This window comes from Heterocephalus glaber, unplaced genomic scaffold, assembly GCF_053883595.1.
Source record: "Heterocephalus glaber isolate CG9 unplaced genomic scaffold, H.glaber_assembly_v1.0 deba00000942, whole genome shotgun sequence".
Classification (NCBI taxonomy): domain Eukaryota; kingdom Metazoa; phylum Chordata; class Mammalia; order Rodentia; family Bathyergidae; genus Heterocephalus; species Heterocephalus glaber.
The window spans coordinates 296,821-317,737 of NW_028258174.1; the positions used below are offsets into that span (position 1 = coordinate 296,821).

The window sequence follows — 20,917 nt, forward strand, 5'->3', positions numbered from 1 at the left end:
ATAATTCATTAGTCCTGAAGACCATTCAAACTGAGGAGAATAAAAAGTAAAATATATTTAGCAATACCCCAAAATAGTATTAATAAGTAAAGGATCTATTCTTCTCTTTGTTTTTGAACTTAAAATTAGTAAGCTTCCCACACTGACCATTTTTAATATAATGTAATCTAAGAATAGCGAAATATTACAAATTTGTTGAATAAATATTAGTCACATAAATCACAGGAAAGAAAATTGCCTAAATGTCCACTCACTTTAACTCATATCTAGAGGAAAAAAACAGAGATTCTTAGTGATATTGTTTATAGGGAATGGGAAAGGGGACATTTACCAGAACCCCTGCAATGGGTCCTGGTCTCTTGTGAGCCATGACAGCATAAGGCTAATTAGAGAATAAAGTCAGGAAACAAGACTTAGAGAAAAGGCTGGGTCTTGGGCCTGATCAGGGCTGCTCCAGATAGCAAAGACAAAGGCACTCCAAGCTTGCCACTATTTATTGGGTTCATAGGAAGTATCAGATGACTCAGAGGGTGACAATAATCCTAAATTGACAAGGATCTTGTAGTCAGAGGAAGTATCAGATGACTTGGAGGGTGGCGGTAATCCTATGATGAGGTTGAGGATCTTATGCTGATGAGGAGTTTATATTGATTAAAATGGTGAGATGACCAAAAACATTCTTACAACAGTAGGTGGGATGAGTTGAGCAGATAAGAAATTTGTCCCTCCCCAGGTGAAACCTTTCTCTTTTTGAATTACTACTGGTTCTCAAAGAACTAGGATATCTTCAGGTGATGTAATCTTGCCCTTGAGTGTCACAGCATCAGGAGTCCATTGAAGCCTGAGCTGTGACTGGAGGCAAAATGGAGTTATGTTTCAGCATGCCATAGATGGCCCCCAGGCAAGAGGACTAGGCCTCATACAGCCCTAATCATAATTTAATTGTGAATGATTTTGCCCCAAAATTATGTAGAATGGCTCCTGATAATTGTTTTGTTTCAGAAGTATTCTGATAGTGCTTGAGGATGAGGTCATAAAACTAAGAAAAACCCCTCTAGCCCACAATCTCACTTAACTCCTAAATATAATGCAAACTAATGAGTTTGCTAAGATGATTATTTTCTCTTAAGGAAACCCTAAAGAGGACATTGAGTAGCAGGTAAGAGAAGATTTCATTCCTTACCAAAGCCCTTTTATGAGTCTTGCACTGTGGAGCATTAAATTTGTTCATGTGACAAAATGCATTGTGAACCTACTATTGGCAGGCACTCTGCTCATTACAGCAGTCAACAAAGCCAGTAAACACAACTGTTCTTGTGAGGTTTACAATCTATTGGGGCAGACAGAAAATGAACAATAAACACAGCATTTAAGAGATTCAGATAGTTTATTAGAAGGGAATGAGTATAATGCAAAAAGGAAAAACAGTAGGGTAAAGAGGATCATGAGGTTGAGTGTTGGTATTTAAATAGAGTGATCAGGGCAAGTTTCACTTGGGAAAAAAAATGACATTTGAGCACAGGTCTGATGGAGGTGAGGGAGTTAGGCATATGGATAATCCAGGTTTTCTCAACCTGTAGAAGTTGGGTGGGTTTTTTTTGGGGGGGGGGGTTGGGTTTTTTGAGACAAGGTCTCACTTTGTAGTTCAGTCTGGCCCTGAACTCACTATGTAGCCCAGGCTGGCCTTGAATTCACAGTGATCCTCCTGCTTCAGCCTCCCAAATGCTTGGATTACAGGTGTGTGCCACCACGCCCAGCTCCTGCAGTGGTATTGACATTACATGTCAGATAATTCTTTGCAGTGGAGACTGTCCTGTGGTCTGTAGGATGTTTAGCAATATCCCCAGCCTCTACCCAATAGATCACCCCACTTGTTCCAGCTGAGACCACCAAAAATGTCTCCAGACACTATAAAAAGTCCCCTGGAAGGATAAAGAATCACAGCTGGGAACTACTAGTCAGGCTGGAGGTAGGAGCATGTCTAATAGGGTAAGAAGAATAAAAGAAATCCACATGTAGCTAGAATAGAATAAAGGGGTAGGGCTGAGGCTGAGATGAGAGAGGTGAAGGAGCTAATCTTATAGGGCTTCCTAGGCCTTTGCAGACCCTTTGTCTTTTACTCTGCTTGAAATGAGAAACCATTGGAAGATTTAAAAGGCAAGTACAGTGAAATCAATGAGTAGGCAAGAACAGAAGTGTGGAGAGTCATGGGAGGGCAATCACTGAACTCCAAGCAAGGGATGATGGTGGCATCTACCAAGGTACCGAGAAGTGATCAGATGTGGAATTTATTTTTAGGGTAACAAATACGATTTCCTTTCATGGAAAGAAGGGCTTGAAATAGAGAGGTATTAAATATCCCTAAGCACCTGGAGGCATAGAAGTTAACTGAGACAAGCATTGCAATAGAGACAGTAGAATTGGGAGGGCAGATTGGGAAAGTCATTTTAAATCATTCCTTGGCAAGTAAGACAGTAGACAATATTTTTTGGTGCCTGTCATTATGTTTTAAAGCTGTGGTAAATTTTTCATATGTAAATGTAATAGAAAGTAAGAAGAGAGAGCAAAAAGCTTTATTTTAATGCAAAATCTAGTTTCTATGCTTCTCATTGGACTGAGTGATTTTTCATAATGAGATTTTTCATAATGATTTTTTTCCTAATATAAGAATCTCAGTGTAGGCATGTGATAGATTTCTACCTTATGATGAGAAATGTCTTCTTGTGGATGTACGTCAAGGGACGTCTCAATAATGTTAAAAGTTATTTTTTCCCAAAGGAAACCTATAATTGTTCTAAAGCGTTATTACTCTAAAATAAATGTTATGGCCAATAGAGATCTAGAGCACTAGAACTGGGTTCACTCAGCGCTTTGTTTTTATTTCTCTTACAGAAAGACTATTTTGTATCACCACTTGTCTTGGGACATTAGACTTGGTGGTATTCAAGAACATGGGCTGGAGTTTATTTACCCCTGTATTATTCCTTATGTTTATCACATAATAGACGCTCTATAAATATCAAATACTGTATGTGAATGAGAAACTAACAGAAAGATTACAACACAATTAAGCAATATGATATACATTTAGTGTGTAGGAGTAGACACACAAACCACTCTTAGGAAGGCAAAAACCACATCTTACTTCCCTTTTCTTTCCTTTGCCACTACTTTTGCCTGATGTGCTAGAAGACATCCAACTTAGAAATCAGTCAGACCCCATCAAGAAATCAAATAACAAATATTGGCAAGGCTGTGGAGTGGCTTCTATATTGTTGGTGGGAATGTAAACTAGTACAGTAAAACCTTGATTTGCGAGAATAATTTGATCCAGAAACATGCTTGTAATTCAAAGCACTTGCATCTCAAAGCAAATTTCCCCATAAGAAACAATGGAAACTCAGATGATTCGTTCCACAACCCAAAAGTATTCATATATAAAAATGATTACAATAATGTAATATAATACAAAATAATAAAAGAAATACAAAATATAAAGAAAAATAAACAAATTAACCTGCACTTACCTTTGAAAACCTTCAGGGTATGTGGCAGATGAGAGAGGAGGGTCATTGAGTAGGACAACTTTCACTATCACTAATGGAATCTCTGCTATCTATTGACTCAATGGAATTTTTTCTTTTTGTGCAACTTTAAGAAGGAACCTATCTGGTGGCACTTGCTTTTGCCTTTTGAGAATTTCATGGAAATTTGACATTATATTGTCATTAAACAGATTCATCACACTGCTTCAGCCTAATGTGGGTGGTGCTTTTCAATAAAATTTTGCACTGTTTCCCACATTTTACACATCTCCCTAATCTCATTTGAAGTGAAGGACTCCTCCACCTTTTTCTCTTTCTCTTCTTTAGACAAGATCTCCTCCTAACCTCATCCTGTTGGGAGACGATCAGCCACAATCCTGCAGTGAGAGAGAGAGAGGACGATTGGCTCAGTTGTGATAGTGTGACGTTTATCATCACATACTATTTGCGCTGTAAGACATTGCTCATTTATCAAGTTAAAATTTATTAGAAATGTTTGCTCATCTTGGAGAACACTTGCATAAGTTACTCGCAACCCAAGATTTTACTATATAACATTGGGTCCTTAAATTTATTACATTTGGAGCTCTATTTCCAATTTTCTATCCTCAGTTCCCTTATTGTCCAGCTTCTTCACGTCCCAACACTACATGCCACTCCTCAATACAGAAACCAGTATGGCAATTTCTCAAAAAACTAAAACTAGAAAATCCATTTGACTCAGTTATTTCCCTTGTAGGTATCTTCCCAAAAGAGTTAAATAAATCACATTACAGTGATACATGCATAATCCATATTTATAGCAGCACAATTTGTAATAGGTAAATCTTGGAAGCAGGCTATACATCCATCCACAGATGAATGGATAAAGAAAATATGGTATTTATACACAATGGAATATTTACTCTGCCATAAAGAAAAATAAACTTGAGTCATTTGTAGGAAAATGGATGCACCTTGAGACCCTAATTGTAAGTGAAATAAATCATACAAACAAGCTTAAATATCATATGCTTTCTCATATATGAAAAGCTCAAATTATAAATAAAGAGCAAAATAAAAGATAGACGATGGGAAGTACAGAGACAGATCATTCTCAAATGGGAAAGGGATCAAGAGATGGAGGGAGGGGAGAGAGAAGGGAAAGGAGATGAAAGAAGGAATTGAGATGTGTTGTGTATGTGTACCAACTCCATACAAGAAATGTAAACACAATATACTGCAAATGTGCATAAATAAATAAATAGGAAAAAATCAGTTAGACCAGATCTGAGGTGGAATCCTATTTACATGAATCTGCACAAATCACTGTGTGACAGGTCAATGCTAGATACTTGGTAGGCAGACTAGTTCCTGTTTAGACCTGCTACAGAGCAACATCTCATATCCCGAATTTTACACAGTCAAAAAAATCTTTCAATCCAAAAGTAGTTATTTTAATTCCAATGTACATGTACTTCATTTTAGCATTAATTACATAATGGGTGGATGGATGTGGTGAGACCCCTGTCTTAATCCCCCCCCCCGACCCACACTGTTTAGGTCTTTAGAAGACAGTGAATAGATCAAATCTACTCTTACCTTCCTGGAGCTTTATGCCCAGGGAGAAAAAAAGACTTTAAACAAATAAGTACATGGATATTGGTTTGTGGTTGTGGTAAGTGCTAGAAAGGAAAGGGAAATAGGAATCCAGCCAAATTGAGGGGAAGGCAAAAGGAAGATGGGTTTTTCTGTGAAAATCACGTTCCATGTGAAAATTGAACCTTAACTTGGAGTTGAGGGGTGGCATATAGAGTTGGGAAGTGAAAAAGCTTGAGAATAAGAGAATTGAGGGTAGAAAATTGGAATGAGAGCTCCAAATGTAATAAATGTAAGGAACTGGTATCAACCAGAGTTTATGAATATCTTTATCAATGAAATAAAGATAATACCCATGGTAGACCCTCAAGCTATGTTTCATAGATGAATGAGTTACCTGAATCCCTCATTCTGTGAGGTACACATCACACACCTCACTCTCTCTCTCCCTCTCTCTCTCTCTCTCTCTCTCTCATTCCCCCTAAGATTCTAGTAAACCACTTGACATGCTTCACTTACCACTCTGGCTTCTGATCACTCTGTCTCTCATCTAATAAGCTCTCTCGAGTCACTTCACACCATGAGGCACTATCTGTGTTGTAAATACAATTCCATCACTCACCTGCAGTTGGCCCCAGCCATCTGTCTACCTTTTCCACCTTTTCTAGTGTACATGGTATCTACAGGACTAGTGAGGTCACTGATTCATTGGGTGGTTTTGGCTACTGTTATCCATTTGAAATTATGGCTAACCTTGTAATGCTGGTGTTCACTTTTAATGAAGCCTATGGACCAAAGGTCTTTTTCAAAGTTTTACTCTTTTCTTTTTAGGTCAGAGGAAATGAAATGAAAGGGCACTTCCCTTTTATTTAAGGAATCATTAGAGATAAGTGGGCTCAATGAAACGAGGAAAATAAAACATGAAGAACTGCTCCAGCAGTTGCCTCTTCATTCCCTGGAGCTTTCACGAGAACCCCTGTGGCTCATGTATTTATGTTAACTCTATCATAAAACATGATCTTTATTGCAACTTGCCATATAAAGTTTCAGCTCTGGGGCAAGTCGACTTCCATCCCAAACTACTTTTGTAAATTAGCCCCTTTTGAAAAACCCTTAAAATATTAAGAGACACAACTAGCAGCTTGCATCCTAATCCATTCTTCTGGTGTAATCACTTTAGTACCATCAAAAAGAGAAGAAAAAATCCAGCAAGGAATTTTTCTGATTCATCGTAAGTTCCTATCATTACTTCTATAATTTTGAAAGTAAAATTGCCAAGATATTTAAACATTTATGAATTGTTTGTATTCTTAAGTTTCACACATTCTATAAACATTGTCAGAAAGATTTCATACATCCCCATTACTATGAATAACCAACTGTGCACATTTGCAAGCGGTTAACTTTTCTACATTTCTAAATTTTTTTTTTTTTTGGTACCTGAGATCGAACTCAGGTCCCTGTGCTTGCGCAGCAGGCAGCGAAACCACTGAGCTAACCCCCCGGCCCATTTCTAAATGTTTTAAACCTACTTTAATCACTCAAACTGGGGGAAAAAAGTAACATTTTATATGTCAAAAAACTGAAACTAAATAGGAAATCTGGAAAACGTGCAACCACAGAATATTGTTCATTCAGTCCATATTGACTGAGTTGAAAGTGCATGCTGTTTAGGAAGAATACAAAAATAAAAAAAACCAAAACCATATTATTGTATGCCTACTTAAGGAGCTTATGATCTACCTGCAGCAATGTGACATACAAAGGTATTAACACAGAATTATGACACATAAATTTCTTCCACTAAGTGTGACTATTCAGAGGGGGCAGGTGTTTCTCTGTGTCCCGAACATCTTCACAGTCAGGTGCAGAGACATGTCCTCAAGGCCAGCTTCCTGGATTGCCCTTTTGGGATCATAGCTCTTGGCTTGAAGAGCACACTGACTTGCCAGCGCTGCATGTTCCAACAGCTCTGGCCATGAGGTGCTGCTGATAATGAGCAGATTCCAGCCCTCCTCCTCCTCTTCATCATCACATAACTTTTATAGAGCACTGAAAAGAGCAGTAATAGAGGCTATCCAGACTCAAAGGGGCTGAAGGGGTAAATGAAAAACTCTGAATCAGTCATCTAAAGGTGTTTCATGTCCAAGACTATGCTCAGGAAGTGGAAGCATAAGTAGGTGTCCAAGATGTTTAGAAATCCTCTGAGCAAACAGGAAGTGTTATGGCCTGACCCTCAACTCTAAAAGAACCCTCACTGCTTTTAAATTTTGTGTTCCTGGGGTGATACCTCCATGTGCTTCTCAAAGTCTACACATGCATAAAAAATTTTTTGCCTTGCTGAAAAATTCATTTCTATCAGTAAAATTGTCGTGTTACATAATAGCACACACTTTACTTAAATAAAAAATTACAAAAATACTGAAAAATAAAGAAAGCAAAAGTGATTTTAGGAGACAGGTAGGAAACAGTGTTAACTTTAGTGCAGTTTTCAAATGTAAGTTGTTACTCCTTAGTGGAGAGTAAAATTAATTTAGTGTAATTAAATTAAGAGTATCATATCATTAAGAGCATCTTGTAAAACTTTTGTTTCAGATATGTGTATCTATGTCAAATCTTAGTGTCAAATCTTAATATCAAATATATTTCTTACTATAGGTCACGGTGAAAAGAGGACTACATTAATACCATCACTTCAAAAAATCCTCATTAAGGGCAGGAGATTTAGCTCAGGGGTTTCGCCACCTGCTGCACAAGCACAAGGGTCCGAGTTCGATCCCTGGTCCTGAAAAAATAAATAAATAAAAATTTAAAAAACTACCACTAGTATGAGCTGCCCCAAGATCGTATGTCAGTTCTTAGTCATGGCCATGACTCCAGGATGCCAGTCACTCTGTGGAATAGAACAACAGAACAGACTCTAACAAGGGGACACTGAATAGTAACTTATGCTCCCAGCCAGGTCACTGGGTCATCCTGTAATACGCTGGACATTCATCCTTCCTTTCTTTTCTTTCTTTCTTTCTTTCTTTCTGTCTGTCTGTCTGTCTGTCTTTCTTTCTTTCTTTGTCTGTCTTTTGAGGGGAATGCTAATTATGTATATGCTCATTGAGGGGCTCTGTACTAAATCCTGGACTTATAATACTGTAATAATAATAGCAATGATAATAATACATAATAATATGGACTTAGCACTTATTGTATGCTTTATATATAACATCACATTTAAATTTTCACACTGACCAATTAGATAGGTTCTAACATTGGGCCCATAAAACTTAGATTCAGAAGGTCAAGTTATTTGCCCAAGGTTCAGGAAGTGATGGAGCCAACACTTAATGCAAGTCTGTTTTAGATAATACTGTTGTCATTCATGGTGTTATTCATGTAGAAAAAGCTGCCTGATCTTTGAATCTCTCTCTCTCTCTCTCTCTCTCTCTCTCTCTCCCCCCCCCCTCCCTCTCTCTCCTTACTAGATTAACTGATATCTTCTTTATCTGCTTTAAAATTCTTCCTGCTAAATTTGCATCAAAAGGTAGCTGGAAATTTTCAATACACAATGAATCAGCTGAGAACATTAACTTATGGATGAGTGAATTAGGTAATATGTTGCATAGCAATAATCTATCTGTACACAGCTCTCCTAATACAATTGCAGAAAGTAATTTTGCTTGAGAAGTAAAACAAAGAAGTTCTTAACATCTGCTGTTTTATTGCTCCTCTGCTCTAGTGCTTTAAATAGATAGTAACAATAACTATTATTATTATTGCTTTAGATCTAAAGTTAAAAAGTATAGCTGTCTCATTAAACTTCCCTTCATACCTTATGTCTTGTTCTTTATTCATCCTACTTTTTCTCAATTTTAAAAATTCCCTTCAACTTGTGATTTTGTTTTGTAGGTATTTGGGGATCTGGTTTACTTTAAAACAATGAAGCAGACAGAAGCCCTGAGGGTAACTCATTGAGAACTGGGAGGTCCTGGTGACACAATTAAACTGGCAACAAATCAATAGAAACAGTAGAGAAGAGGAAAGAAAACAATAATTAAAACATTCTGTCAAAAAATACAACAGTAATTAAAAGATGCAAACTATTGTTTTGCCACACTAATTACATTTTAATTTTCAATAGATTCCTGAAGAACATAAAAAGACTGGTTTTTTACAATATTCTGGTATTCAGATGTTCCTTAGTAGGTTGATAACACTGATTGTGTCACAGCCAGGAATTCTCACCAAGACAGGATGGGGAAAAGAGTAAAACGCTGCCTTTTTCATTATATAATGTGAATAAAAACTTTCATATTATCATTCTGATACACCCATCAGTCCTGGTATCTGTGTATCCATGTACACATGAGATGATTTATAATGCATGATGAAGAAAAAGAAGGAGATGAAGCTGATAGCTACTCTTTTTGAGCACCATGTATGAGGCACTTTGCTAAGCATTTACCATGTATTATTGGATATAATTCTCATAACAAATTTATTACTCAGTCAATGTATTACTCTTCCATTTTGTAGTTGAGTAAATTGAGACTTAAAGACACAAAAACTAATTGCCCATGATTGCACAGCTATTGACTGAAAGGACTGGGACTCAAACCTACTCACACTCCCAGAGCATGTGCTTTGAACAAGCACAGTTCCACTGGAGCTCCCAAAACTCAAAAGGCCAGTAGGAGAATGACGTACAAGCTTGCTCTACCCTTCACTGGTCATTGCTGGACTCAGGCACGTGATTGTGAGCATTCTGATTTTAAGGATATTTTGATTTCAAAGATATTAAAAATGTAAGGATAAAATATGTGCCTGACAACTCTTTCAAAGTTTTGCTGCAGAGGTAGGGACAAAAATGAACTTTAGGGCCAGTGAGTTGGCTCAGTGGCTCCATGCTTGCCTTGCAAGCCCGAGGTCCAGAGTTAGATCCCCATACCAAAAAAAAAAAAAAGCCTTGGTAGGAAAAGTGTGATCAAAAGAAAGTTCAAATCTCAAGAAAAAACAGCAGGCATGTATGCTAATGATATGATTCATTGGAAGGGAAAAAATGAATGATGTAAATGAAAAAGGGTGATGTCTTTGAGTGGACAAGAGGAAGAGGGAACAGGAATAAAATTGAGGAATCAGATTGGAGCACTGTGAATTCGACGACGGTAACAGGCGGGAGGCTCAGTGTAGGATGCAGATGGTGTGTTTGTGAGTAGATATGACGAAAGGTTCTGTAGAAGTTCTTTTCTGCTTAAGAAAATTTAAAAAATTGAAACAATCAGTTGTCATGAGTGGTTATGTTTGTCAAACACACACACACACACACACACACACACACATCTATATAGAAATGCATGCTGAAGGTTTTTGAGTGATACAACATGATGTCTGGCATTCCTTTACCAGAAAAAAAAATTTGAAAGTACACTTCAGAGTTAATAGAATAGTAACAATGATAACAATTTTATTAAGTACTCACTGTGAGCCATTGTAGTAAATGCTTTACAGCTGAGGAGGATTCCTGGCTGTCTTGATTCCATTTCTATTTGTGCCCTGTTCTCCCAGGAGGGTCTCATCTTGGCCTTTCTACCCTAGTTTGTAAATACTTCACTCCTAGACCCACAAACCTGAAATCCCTTGGCTGTGCACTGGAAACTTCCAGTGAGTATCAAATGACTTACTGAAGAGCCTTTTCCTGCCACAGGCCCTGGGGCTGGTAAAGACTGATGCTGCTGCTTTCCCTGAGGAAGGCTAGTGCTGAAAATATCCTACTCTTTCTACATGGGGCCACTGCTGAATTTGCAATCCTCCTACTTTTGCGTTTTACTTCATTTCCTGGATGTTATGGAAATACTGGTATGGAGGGAGAGAATACAGTGGTCTACTCCAGGATACCTCTCCTGACAAAACCATATCTAGATGTAAATAACATGATATTATTGGAATAGGATAAGGGATATTTTTAGCCCAGTATTTTCTTTTATATCTTTGGCCCTGGGTCTCCTAGAATCACTGGGTTGGTCTCTGCATTCGGTAGCCCCAAGAAGAGATATATGACTGCTGAAAGCAGAAGAAGGAATTTACTTCTTGGCTATTGAGTTGTAGAAATATAGACGAAGGCTGGATTCCTAGCACAGAAATAGTTTGGGGTGAACCTTTGGATGGAAAAACAAGTCTATCATAGATACAAAATGAGAAATGACTTGTAAAGGGGAAGCTGGGTAGTAAGCTCACCAGGGAAAGACGAGACTGAAGAATCAGAAATATCAGATGTGTAATGTCAGTTTGCTACAACTGCCATAACAAATTATTACAAATTGGGTGACTTAAATACCAGGAATTTATTTTCTCATAGTTCTGGAGGCTAGAAGTTTGAATCAATATTTTCTGCAGGGCTATTTCCTCCTGAGGGCTTTGAGGGAAAAATCTATTGCAGGCCTTTCTGCTTGGCTTGGAGATGACTGTCAGAGTTCGCTATCTCTTCCTATTGTCTATCCTCTGTGTTTTTCTGTGCCGAAGTTTCCCCTTTCTATAAAGCCACCAGTCATGCTGGATTCTCACTTTAACTTGACTATCTCTGTAAGACACTATTTCCAAAAACAGTCACATTCTGAAGTACTGACTGGGGTTAGGACAGTGGTGGTGAACCTATGGCACATGGGCTGCAGCCAGCTGTTTGTTATCATTAAAAGATCTGGGAGGTTCATCATTACTGGGTTAGGACTTCAACATATGAATGGGGGTGCGGTGAGGAGAATTGGATATAATTCAACTCATCACAAGCTGGAATATGGGAATTTCCCTGAAGGGACTCTATGGATATGTACCACAAGAGTACCCAACTTCTTTGAAGAGCCCTCCATCACTAGCACCCTGGAACCAGGCACATGGGACCTGTGTTAGCTTCCACCACTCCTCCTTTCACCAACTATTCAGAACCACAGTATCTGTCACTTTCATCATCATCCGGATACAATCTTCCTTTGTTCAGTGTGAGTATTGCACAGCCAGTGGGAATAATGTGCATCTGGGCACTAACATTTGATGCTGCCTCAATCGACTTATGTAACTTATTTTATCAACAAATTATCTATGTGGAGAATTCACAATAGATTCAATCATCATATCAGGTCAGTAGAGTTTGTGGATATGTGGCAGCATGGTGGCAGTGAAAATGGAAGGTTCTTCTACTGTTTTTGTTATGGAACTGCAGAATATAATTAGCAGTAGGGCAAGAATAAGTGAAATCCATTCTTGGAATATGTCGTGTAAAAGAGATGTTTTTATTAGATATATCTACATATAAAAGTGTTTTTCTGTTCATGGTTCTGTGCCTAGCTTTAATAGTTCAGGGCTAAAGAAAAAGTTTGACAGTCTGTTTTATAATCCTTAACTGGATTCCAAATTTCAATGCACTTACAAAGTTCATTGTCTGAAAAGAATACCAAACACAAGGATGGAATTACCAAAAGGCACGTCTGCTTTCTAATTTTATGGGTGGAAATCTACTAATCATCACACATCATATAAAATAATAACTGCCCTGTAATAACAGGTAATAATATATAATGACCAGTAATATTTAGTGTTATGGTTTTCTCCACGATTTCTAAGGTCATGGCTGGAAAACTCAAAAGGAAATTTGAGTGTAATTCACTTCCTCTCTCTTCCAATAACATTAGACACACTTTGAACACAAATTTGGTGAGCTCTTCAAATTAAACCAAAGTTTGCCTCCAGTTCAAAACAAGTTAATACAAGTTTTAAATGGCAGGAAGTGAGTGGGGCAAAGAAAGTATCTGAAATCAGCTGAATTTAAAAATCACTGCATCACTGCCATGGTGACTTTGATGCATAAATTTTTGTTGAGGAGAGAGATTCAGAAACCCTCCCAAATATTCCCAGAGCCATCAGTGCTGCTGTGGTTGAGAAGAGTCACAAAATGTTTAGCATCCTTAAATAGAATATTCAGTAGAAGAGAATATATAATCATTGCCTTGTAGCTATGGTCACTTGTAGCTACTTAGCGTAGCTATGGTCACTGTATTTCAATACAGATGAAGCAGAGCAAGGTAAGGCCCCAAAATGTGAAGTTTAAATTATTAGGCTAATATAGTGGTTTCCAAATTAGAATAAAAGGCTAGAAATGGCAGATCTAGTATATAAAGCTCTAAAAGAAGCAATATGATTAAAGTCTCTAAAACCATTCTAGAAACTGGAAGTTAGACCTCAAAATAAATACTGGTCATATTCAAAGGAAGGTTATTCATAGGTACAAATTATGTTGATTGCCAAACATATGGTGAAAATATTTCTTGATTTTTTTTTAATACAGCCATTTCTCATTCTTATTTTTTTCCTTTCTGTAATTCAACATGATATTTGAGTATCCACTCAGCCAGGCTGAGCCATACGCATCTACCTTCTTCTTTGCCAGTTCTTCTCCAACTATCTTAGCACCTATAATCTTCTACCAATGTATTCCCTTTAGGATGGCAACATACTTCTCAATTACACATAGGTCAGTTTTGTCAAACTTTGTTTTCTCTCTTTGTACCATTGCCTTGTGCAAAATTAAATTCCTCCGAATTTATCCCAACTTGCTTCTTCTCTTTCTGACAAAACCTCTTGAAAGAATTTATATAGTTATACTTACCAGTTCCATTTCTACATGTTACGTTTTTCTCCATGATTTCTAAGGGCTCAATCCACTGTTGCTACCTCTGAGTTTCACATATTGAAATCCTAGCCCCCAAAATGATAGTATTAGAAAGTGGGGCAATTGGGAGGTGATTATGTCATGCAGGGGGACCCCTCATGAATAAGATTACTGTTATTATAAAAGAGGACCTGAAGAGACCTCTTGAACCTTCCACTATGTAAGGATACAGCAAAAAGATACCAACTATAAACCAGAAAGTAACACTTTAGCAGACAATGATTCTGCTGCCACCTTGATCTTGCACTTCACACCGTCCATACCTATAAAAAGTAAATTTCCATTGCTTATTAACTGGATATAAAATTCTCAGGTTGTGGGATTTTGTTATCCAAAATGGACTAAGACAACTGCCAACTGGCTTATTTTTAATATGCTCCTGAAATTGTACATTTCATTAGTGACTTAACCATAAATTCTAATATCCTATATTCAGATCACCCCTTTCTGTTTGAAATTCTATATGTCGTGGCTTCCAGGATAAGATATTTGCCTGAATTTTCACATTCAGTCCTCAGTCTTCTCTTCCCATTCTCTGCATGCTCATAAATTCTGGTGTATATGCCATTCACTCTCACCTCTATATGTCTTACTTCTACTTTTCTTCTGCAGTTAGGATTATATTTTTCAATTCTGTCATTGCACTTATACTGCATTGTACTGCATTATACTCCATTTACATATCTGCAGTGCTCAGTAGAGTCTAATTTCCGGAAGACAGGAACCTTCCCTCTCTTCTCTCTTTCAGTGTTTCTTCATCATCCAATAGACCTTCAGAGTAAGTCAGGCTGTTCAGGCAAGACTTATGGAAAAGAGGACATTCGACCAAACATTGGAAGTAAGTAGCTGGAGAAAAGCATTGTAAGCAGCAGGAACAGAAATGTAAAAGATCTGAGGCATAAGTGTGCTGCTGTGTTCAGAGAATGCCAAGGAAACTGGTATGCCGACAATGGAGCATGTTAGCAAGGAATAAAGCCAGAGAGGTAATAGCTGGTATAAAGAGATAGGGCTGTATGAGAGAGTTGGATCTTTTTCTAAGTGAAGTGGAAGCCATTTAAGAGTTTAAGGCATATAAGAACCATAATCTGACTTATGCTTTTTTGAAGAAAGAAATCACTGTGGTGCTACATTTAGTATAGAGACAGAGAGAAATGAATAGCAGTAACAAGATCAGTTAGGAGGCCTTTGCAATAGATTAGGCAAGAAGTGACACTGTGTAACTAAGCTAGTAGTGTTGGTTACATTAATCAGATTCTGACTGTATTTTGAAAATGGAATGCACTAGATTTTTCTGATAGATTGAAAGAGAAGGATCAAAAATGTGGCAAAGGTGTTTGGCCAGAGAACTCTGAGGACTACATGTTCATGTTGAGATGGTTTTAAGGCAAGGTATATAATGATTAGCTTTGTTGCTTAGGTGAACCACTGGGTAAACTGGGTGGGGCCTCTTTCAGGAGAACAAGTCTAGGCTCAAGTTGTGACAAATGATCAGGCTGTTACAGGAGTCCAGGCAAGAGAAAATTCAAATCTGCACCACAGCAAGGGTAGCCGAGATGCAGATGAAAGAACAGAGTCAAGAAATGTTTAGAAAAGAAAACTAAAATATAATCTATATTGATGGATAACTCTAGAAAAAAGAGATCATGTTAAAAGATGTAAGTTTGAAGTTTTAATGTTAAAAAATCAAAGCAAAGTTTTAACTCAGTAGAATCTGCAAGTTCTACCTGGTTTGGAGTTTAGTGATACACAACCTCTTTTGTAATAATAGTTAAATGTAATACTGACTCAGAACCATTTTTATTTGGCTAGGCCTTGTGTTTAGGTAGTGATGATTACTTAATATAAGTATTTGCTTTGTTTTGTTTTGTACCAGGGCTTGAACTCAGGACCTTGCACTTTCGAGGCAGGTGGTGGCACCACTAAGCTAAATCCCTGTCTGCTTTTTATTTTTTAATGACCTTCCAATATGTATTTGCAGAAAAGTTATCTCTCAAAAAAGGTGATACAAGGAAAAATTTAAATAAAAATAAAAATATTCATCACCACCAAATACTCATTAGAAATCCATGATTTTGAAAAAAAAGAATTATGAACTCTAGGGAATAAAATAAAATAAAATGTATTTTACTTCTACTTGTTTTTGGGGGGGTATTTTTGATACTGGGGACTGAACCTGGGCTTTTGCCCTGAGCTATATTCCCAGCCCTTTTTTCATTTTCTGTTTTGAGACAGTGTCTCACAAAGTCCCTAAGTTGCCTGGGCTGGGCTCAAACTTGCCATTCTTCTCACTCAGCCTCCCAGAGTGCTGGAAGTACAGGTATGCACCACCACACACAATATCCATACAGATAAGTGTGCATATTATAAGTACACACTACAGTGACTTTTCATAAAGTGAGAGTATCCACATAACAGCACCCAGGGCAGGACACTGAGTCTGACCAGCTCCTCAGAAACTCCCTCCAACTCTGTTCCAGTTACTAGACATAGCCCTGTCCTCAGAGTAGTCATTTATCTGACTTTCATCACCATGGAAATGTATACCTGATTTCAAACTTTTTGTAAAAGAAATATTTCTTTCATTCAAAATTATATTATGGATTTTATTCATATCTTGTGTATGCTCCATTTTTATTGCTATAATCATTTCAATTGCTTGAATTTGCCATATTTCATTAATCCGTTTTACTGTTGATGGATATTTGGGTTGTTCCTAGTTTTTAGCTACTATGGACATTTCTATAACATAGGTAAACAGGCAGACAGATATCAACCTATTGATTATATACTAAGAATATAACCTGCGTTATAGGTTATAGGTTATGTGTCTATTCAACTTTAGCAGATACTGCCAGATTTTCTAACATGGTTGTTATGTAACTTTTATTTTTTATGTTTAAATGTTTAGAAAATATTCTGTTCTAGAACTGATTTTGACCTTTTCAGGAAAGAATCTGATCATAAACAAAATTTTTGTCATTACAATATGTTTATCAGAATAAATTATAAAAACTTCTGACTCACCTGCCTGGCAAGCACAAGGTCCTGAGTTCAATTCCTGCGGGGGCGGGGGGAACACCTAAGAATATCTGATTACCTAAGAATATTCTTTTAGGAAGTTCATGCAAAACAGTCAGGGAAATCAGAGACTTAAGAAAGAGATAAAATATATACAGTAATAGTGATAGTAGCTAAGTTTTTCTGAGAAGCTATTGGATTGCTCCACGAAGGAGAGCACTTTGGCCAAATGGCCAGTTTGGAATTGAACCAATCCCTAGCCATCCTGATCATTGAGGGGGTCAAGTTGCTACAACTGGAGCAAATTGCATTGTATTAACATAATGTTTGGCAGATAGTAGATGCTCAGTATATATTTGTCAAATGAATGTATAAATTAATTGTTAATGAAAGTAACTGCTGGAAAAATAACTGATTGCGAAAGAGAAGCCTTAAAAATATGCTGCTTAAAGAGGGACATACTACAAGACTATCCTGTGTTCCTCAGTTACATGTGTGACCTGAAATTAGTACACCCTACCCTTCAAGATCCAAATGAGTTGGCTCAGAGCACCATTATCTATGGGCCTAGAACCCCAATGTTTATCCCAATGTTTATTCCTCCTGAGGATCTTGGAAGAATCTCCATTTTGCTCATCACCAGTGGTTTCATATTCCCAAATCTGCTAGATTAGTTCACCTTGTGAATCATCTTTCCATGTTCTGAACACTCCTTTTCCTAAACTATGTGGCTGAGTACTGGACACCAGCCTGATTTCTTTCTACCCTCAAAGTACTTTCAATACAGAACAGTATGTCCAGCAAATTTTCCCTAAGAGACAGCTTACATCACAAAACCACAATTTAAAATTGACTGGTAAGCAACCTTGTTCTTAAATGTCTCAGAAAATACTAGCACTGAGAATTTCACTAGTTACTAATTCTCACTAGTTTTTATTTTTCTCATGGCCTGAGCCTCCTGCATTGCTCAACTAGGCTTTCTTTTCTTTACTCATCCTTTTCTCTTTCAAATATCTGTTAACTTTATGCGCAAAATATTTGAATTTTCTGCATTAACCTATTGTTAAGTACTCTAACTGGTCTTCCATTTTTTGTTGATACTACTCTATAATCTATTTGTCCTATTGTAGTCAACTACAGTAGTGATACAATAGCGAGGTTTTTTCTAGTTACTGGGAACTGAAGCCAGGGCCTTCACTCTGAGCTATTCCACCAGTCCTCTCTTTCTTTCTTTTCTTTTTTCTTTTTTCTTATTAAAGATAGGACCATTTTAAGTCACCAAGTTGCTCAGAGCTGGCCTGAATTTGTAATCCTCTTGTCTCAGCCTCCCAGAGTCCAGGGTTTACAAGCACACACCACCAAACCCAGGTACAACAGTAATTTTAAAGTAAATCAGACTGTATCATTCTTCTGTTCCAAATCATCGAATAGCATTCCTTCACATTTAAGTTGAAATCTAAAGTCCTTACCATAGCCTAGTAGTCTCACATGCTTTGGCTCATTTGCCTCCCAGCCCTTACTGCCAACCACTCTCTTTCTTGCTCACTGTGCTCTACCTGCCCTGCTTTTCTTGTTATTCCTTAAATATACTAAGCTCACTCTACTTCAAGGCCATTACCTTTGTTGTATCCCTCTATGTCCAGTCTTTACTGTTCTGTATTTCGTTATTCAAAACCTGTTCAAATGTCACTTCTTCAAAGAGACAGAATTACCTGTATAAAATTATATGGTCCTCCCTCCATTTTCCCATCATTCCTACTACCATCTGTAATAATGTTATTTATTTAAACACTTATTTTTTTATCATCTGCCTTTCCCCACTAGACTCAGAGTGCCTTGAGTGTAGATAAATTCTTATCTCAGTCATTTGTATACCTAAGGGCTTAAAATTTTAGAAACAGAACTTGGTAAACGTAAATATTTCTCATATGTTTAGTGAATGAGTGAATGAAGAATGAATGAATAAGTGAGTGAAAAAAAATCACGTTATGTCACTCTCTCCTTACTGGATTAGAATTCGACTTCTACATTCAAAAAGACCAATCAAATAAGTTGATTTTTAAAATATCAGTCCATTCAGATACAAATTATGCTATTTCTTTAGAAGTCATGATGGTTGGATTCAATTACTGCTTTAAAATATTTTTTCTCGGACTGGGGATTTAGCTCAGTGGTGCCTGGGCCTGCCTCACAAGAGCAAAATAATAAACAAATATTTTTTCTCCCTCATACATGAAAAGAAAGGTAGAATCTTGGAAATACAGTTACTGATCAAATATATTAGGTAGCATATATAATTTACCTAAACATGCATGTCTTTAAATGTTGCCCCCTGTAGGTATATCTTTTAAATGTAGGCAAACATTTCCAATGTCATTGCAAATACAAGTCTGAATAATAATTCTAGTCTTAATAAAACAAAAAGACATTCTCATGAAATATATATCAATGTCTTCTTAACAAAAAAATCAATACTAAAATGATACAAGAAAACCAGAAATTAACATTCAAGAAAAAAATCCAAGCACGTAAAAACAGAAGAAAAAAAATCCAAGAAAGAATGAGTCATAATAAAAGAAAAATTAATAAAAATATATATCCAGAAATGACAGATGTAGCAAACAAAAATGTTAACTGGCTATTATAATCTGCTCTATTCAAGAAGGTAGAAAAAATAAGATCATGATAAGGAGAAATATGGAAAATATAAAAAGGTCAAATAGAATCATAAAATATGAAAAACACACTGTTAAGCGAAAAATCCAGTCGATAGATAGGAAAAACCAAATGAGATACTGCAGAAGAGAAAAAGAAAATCAGTTTAACTTGAAAACAATCAATCCAAACAATCCAGCAGGAAACACACAGAGATAAAACATGGGGGAAAATGAACAGAGCACCAGTGACATGAGGGGTATGATCAAGAGGTCAAATATAAGTGTCAACAGAGAGGCAGAAAGGGTACAAAAATAGATTTTTTTAAAAACTGAAAAATTTCCAAATATGATGAAAACAATAAACAAAAATCCAAGAACCCCCCACCAAAAAAGCAGAATAAATATAACAAAAGCACACCAAGACACATAACAAGAATAAATAGTACAAACCAGTGACAAAGAAAATCCTAAAAGAATTTGGAAGGTGGGAATGGAGGACACATTACAGAGGAACAACATCAAGAAATATGTCAGACTGCTTTAGAAACTATGCAACCCAGAAGACAATGAAAAGACATCTTCCTGTATGGAATCAAAAATAAAAATACAGGGGCCGGGGACTTAGCTCAGTGGTTCCGCTGCCTGCCTCACAGGCACAAGGTCCCGAGTTCAATTCCCACTACCAAAAAAAAAAATAAAAATAAAATACATCAACATAGAATTTTGTTTCCACCAAAATTTTTCTTCAGAAATGGAAGGAAGAGTAAACAAAACTCCAAGTGAAAAAAGAAAACCTTGTGAGAATGTTGTTAGAACTGCTATACATGAATGTTAAAGTTATTCAAACAAAAGGAAACTATTATGGTGTACATAGATTTGGCACTAGCTGCAGTTCCAGGCATCCATTGGGGGTCTTAGAACATATCCTCCATGGATAATAAGGGCTGCTATAGTGGAGAAAAAATATGGAATGTAAATAAAAACTAAATTAACTCAAAAGAAGTTAGAGAAGGAGGGGGAAAGCAGAATAAAGAGCAGATGGGGGTCAGGGATTTAGCTCAGTGGTTCTGCCGCCTGCCTCACAAGTGCAAGGTCCCAAGTTCCATCCCTGGTAACCAAAAAAAAAAAAGAGCAGATGGAACTAATAGAAAAGAAATAGCAGGAAGGGAGGGATGTATGTGGAAAGGCTGATCCATGAGAAGTTGCAGTTAAGAACTTCTCCTCTGGTGTGCTATTACACTAGATGGTGACTCGAGATAACATTATGTACTCTACATTCTAAAAAGCTAGGAAAAATTATTTTTAAAGTTTTTCTCACAAAAAGTTCATATTTTTTAAGGAAAAAAATATTTTTACCTGATTTAAACATTACACAGTATATACTGAATTGAACATTATGTGGAACCCCA

The 20,917-nt window shown here is 36.9% G+C and overlaps 1 long non-coding RNA gene across 2 annotated transcripts in view; it reads left to right on the forward strand.

Annotated features, from left to right (window-relative positions):
* The window catches only part of LOC147828686 (uncharacterized), a 121,395-nt gene that overhangs the window by 82,524 nt on the left and 17,954 nt on the right, over positions 1 to 20,917 (forward strand). The window lies entirely within an intron of this gene.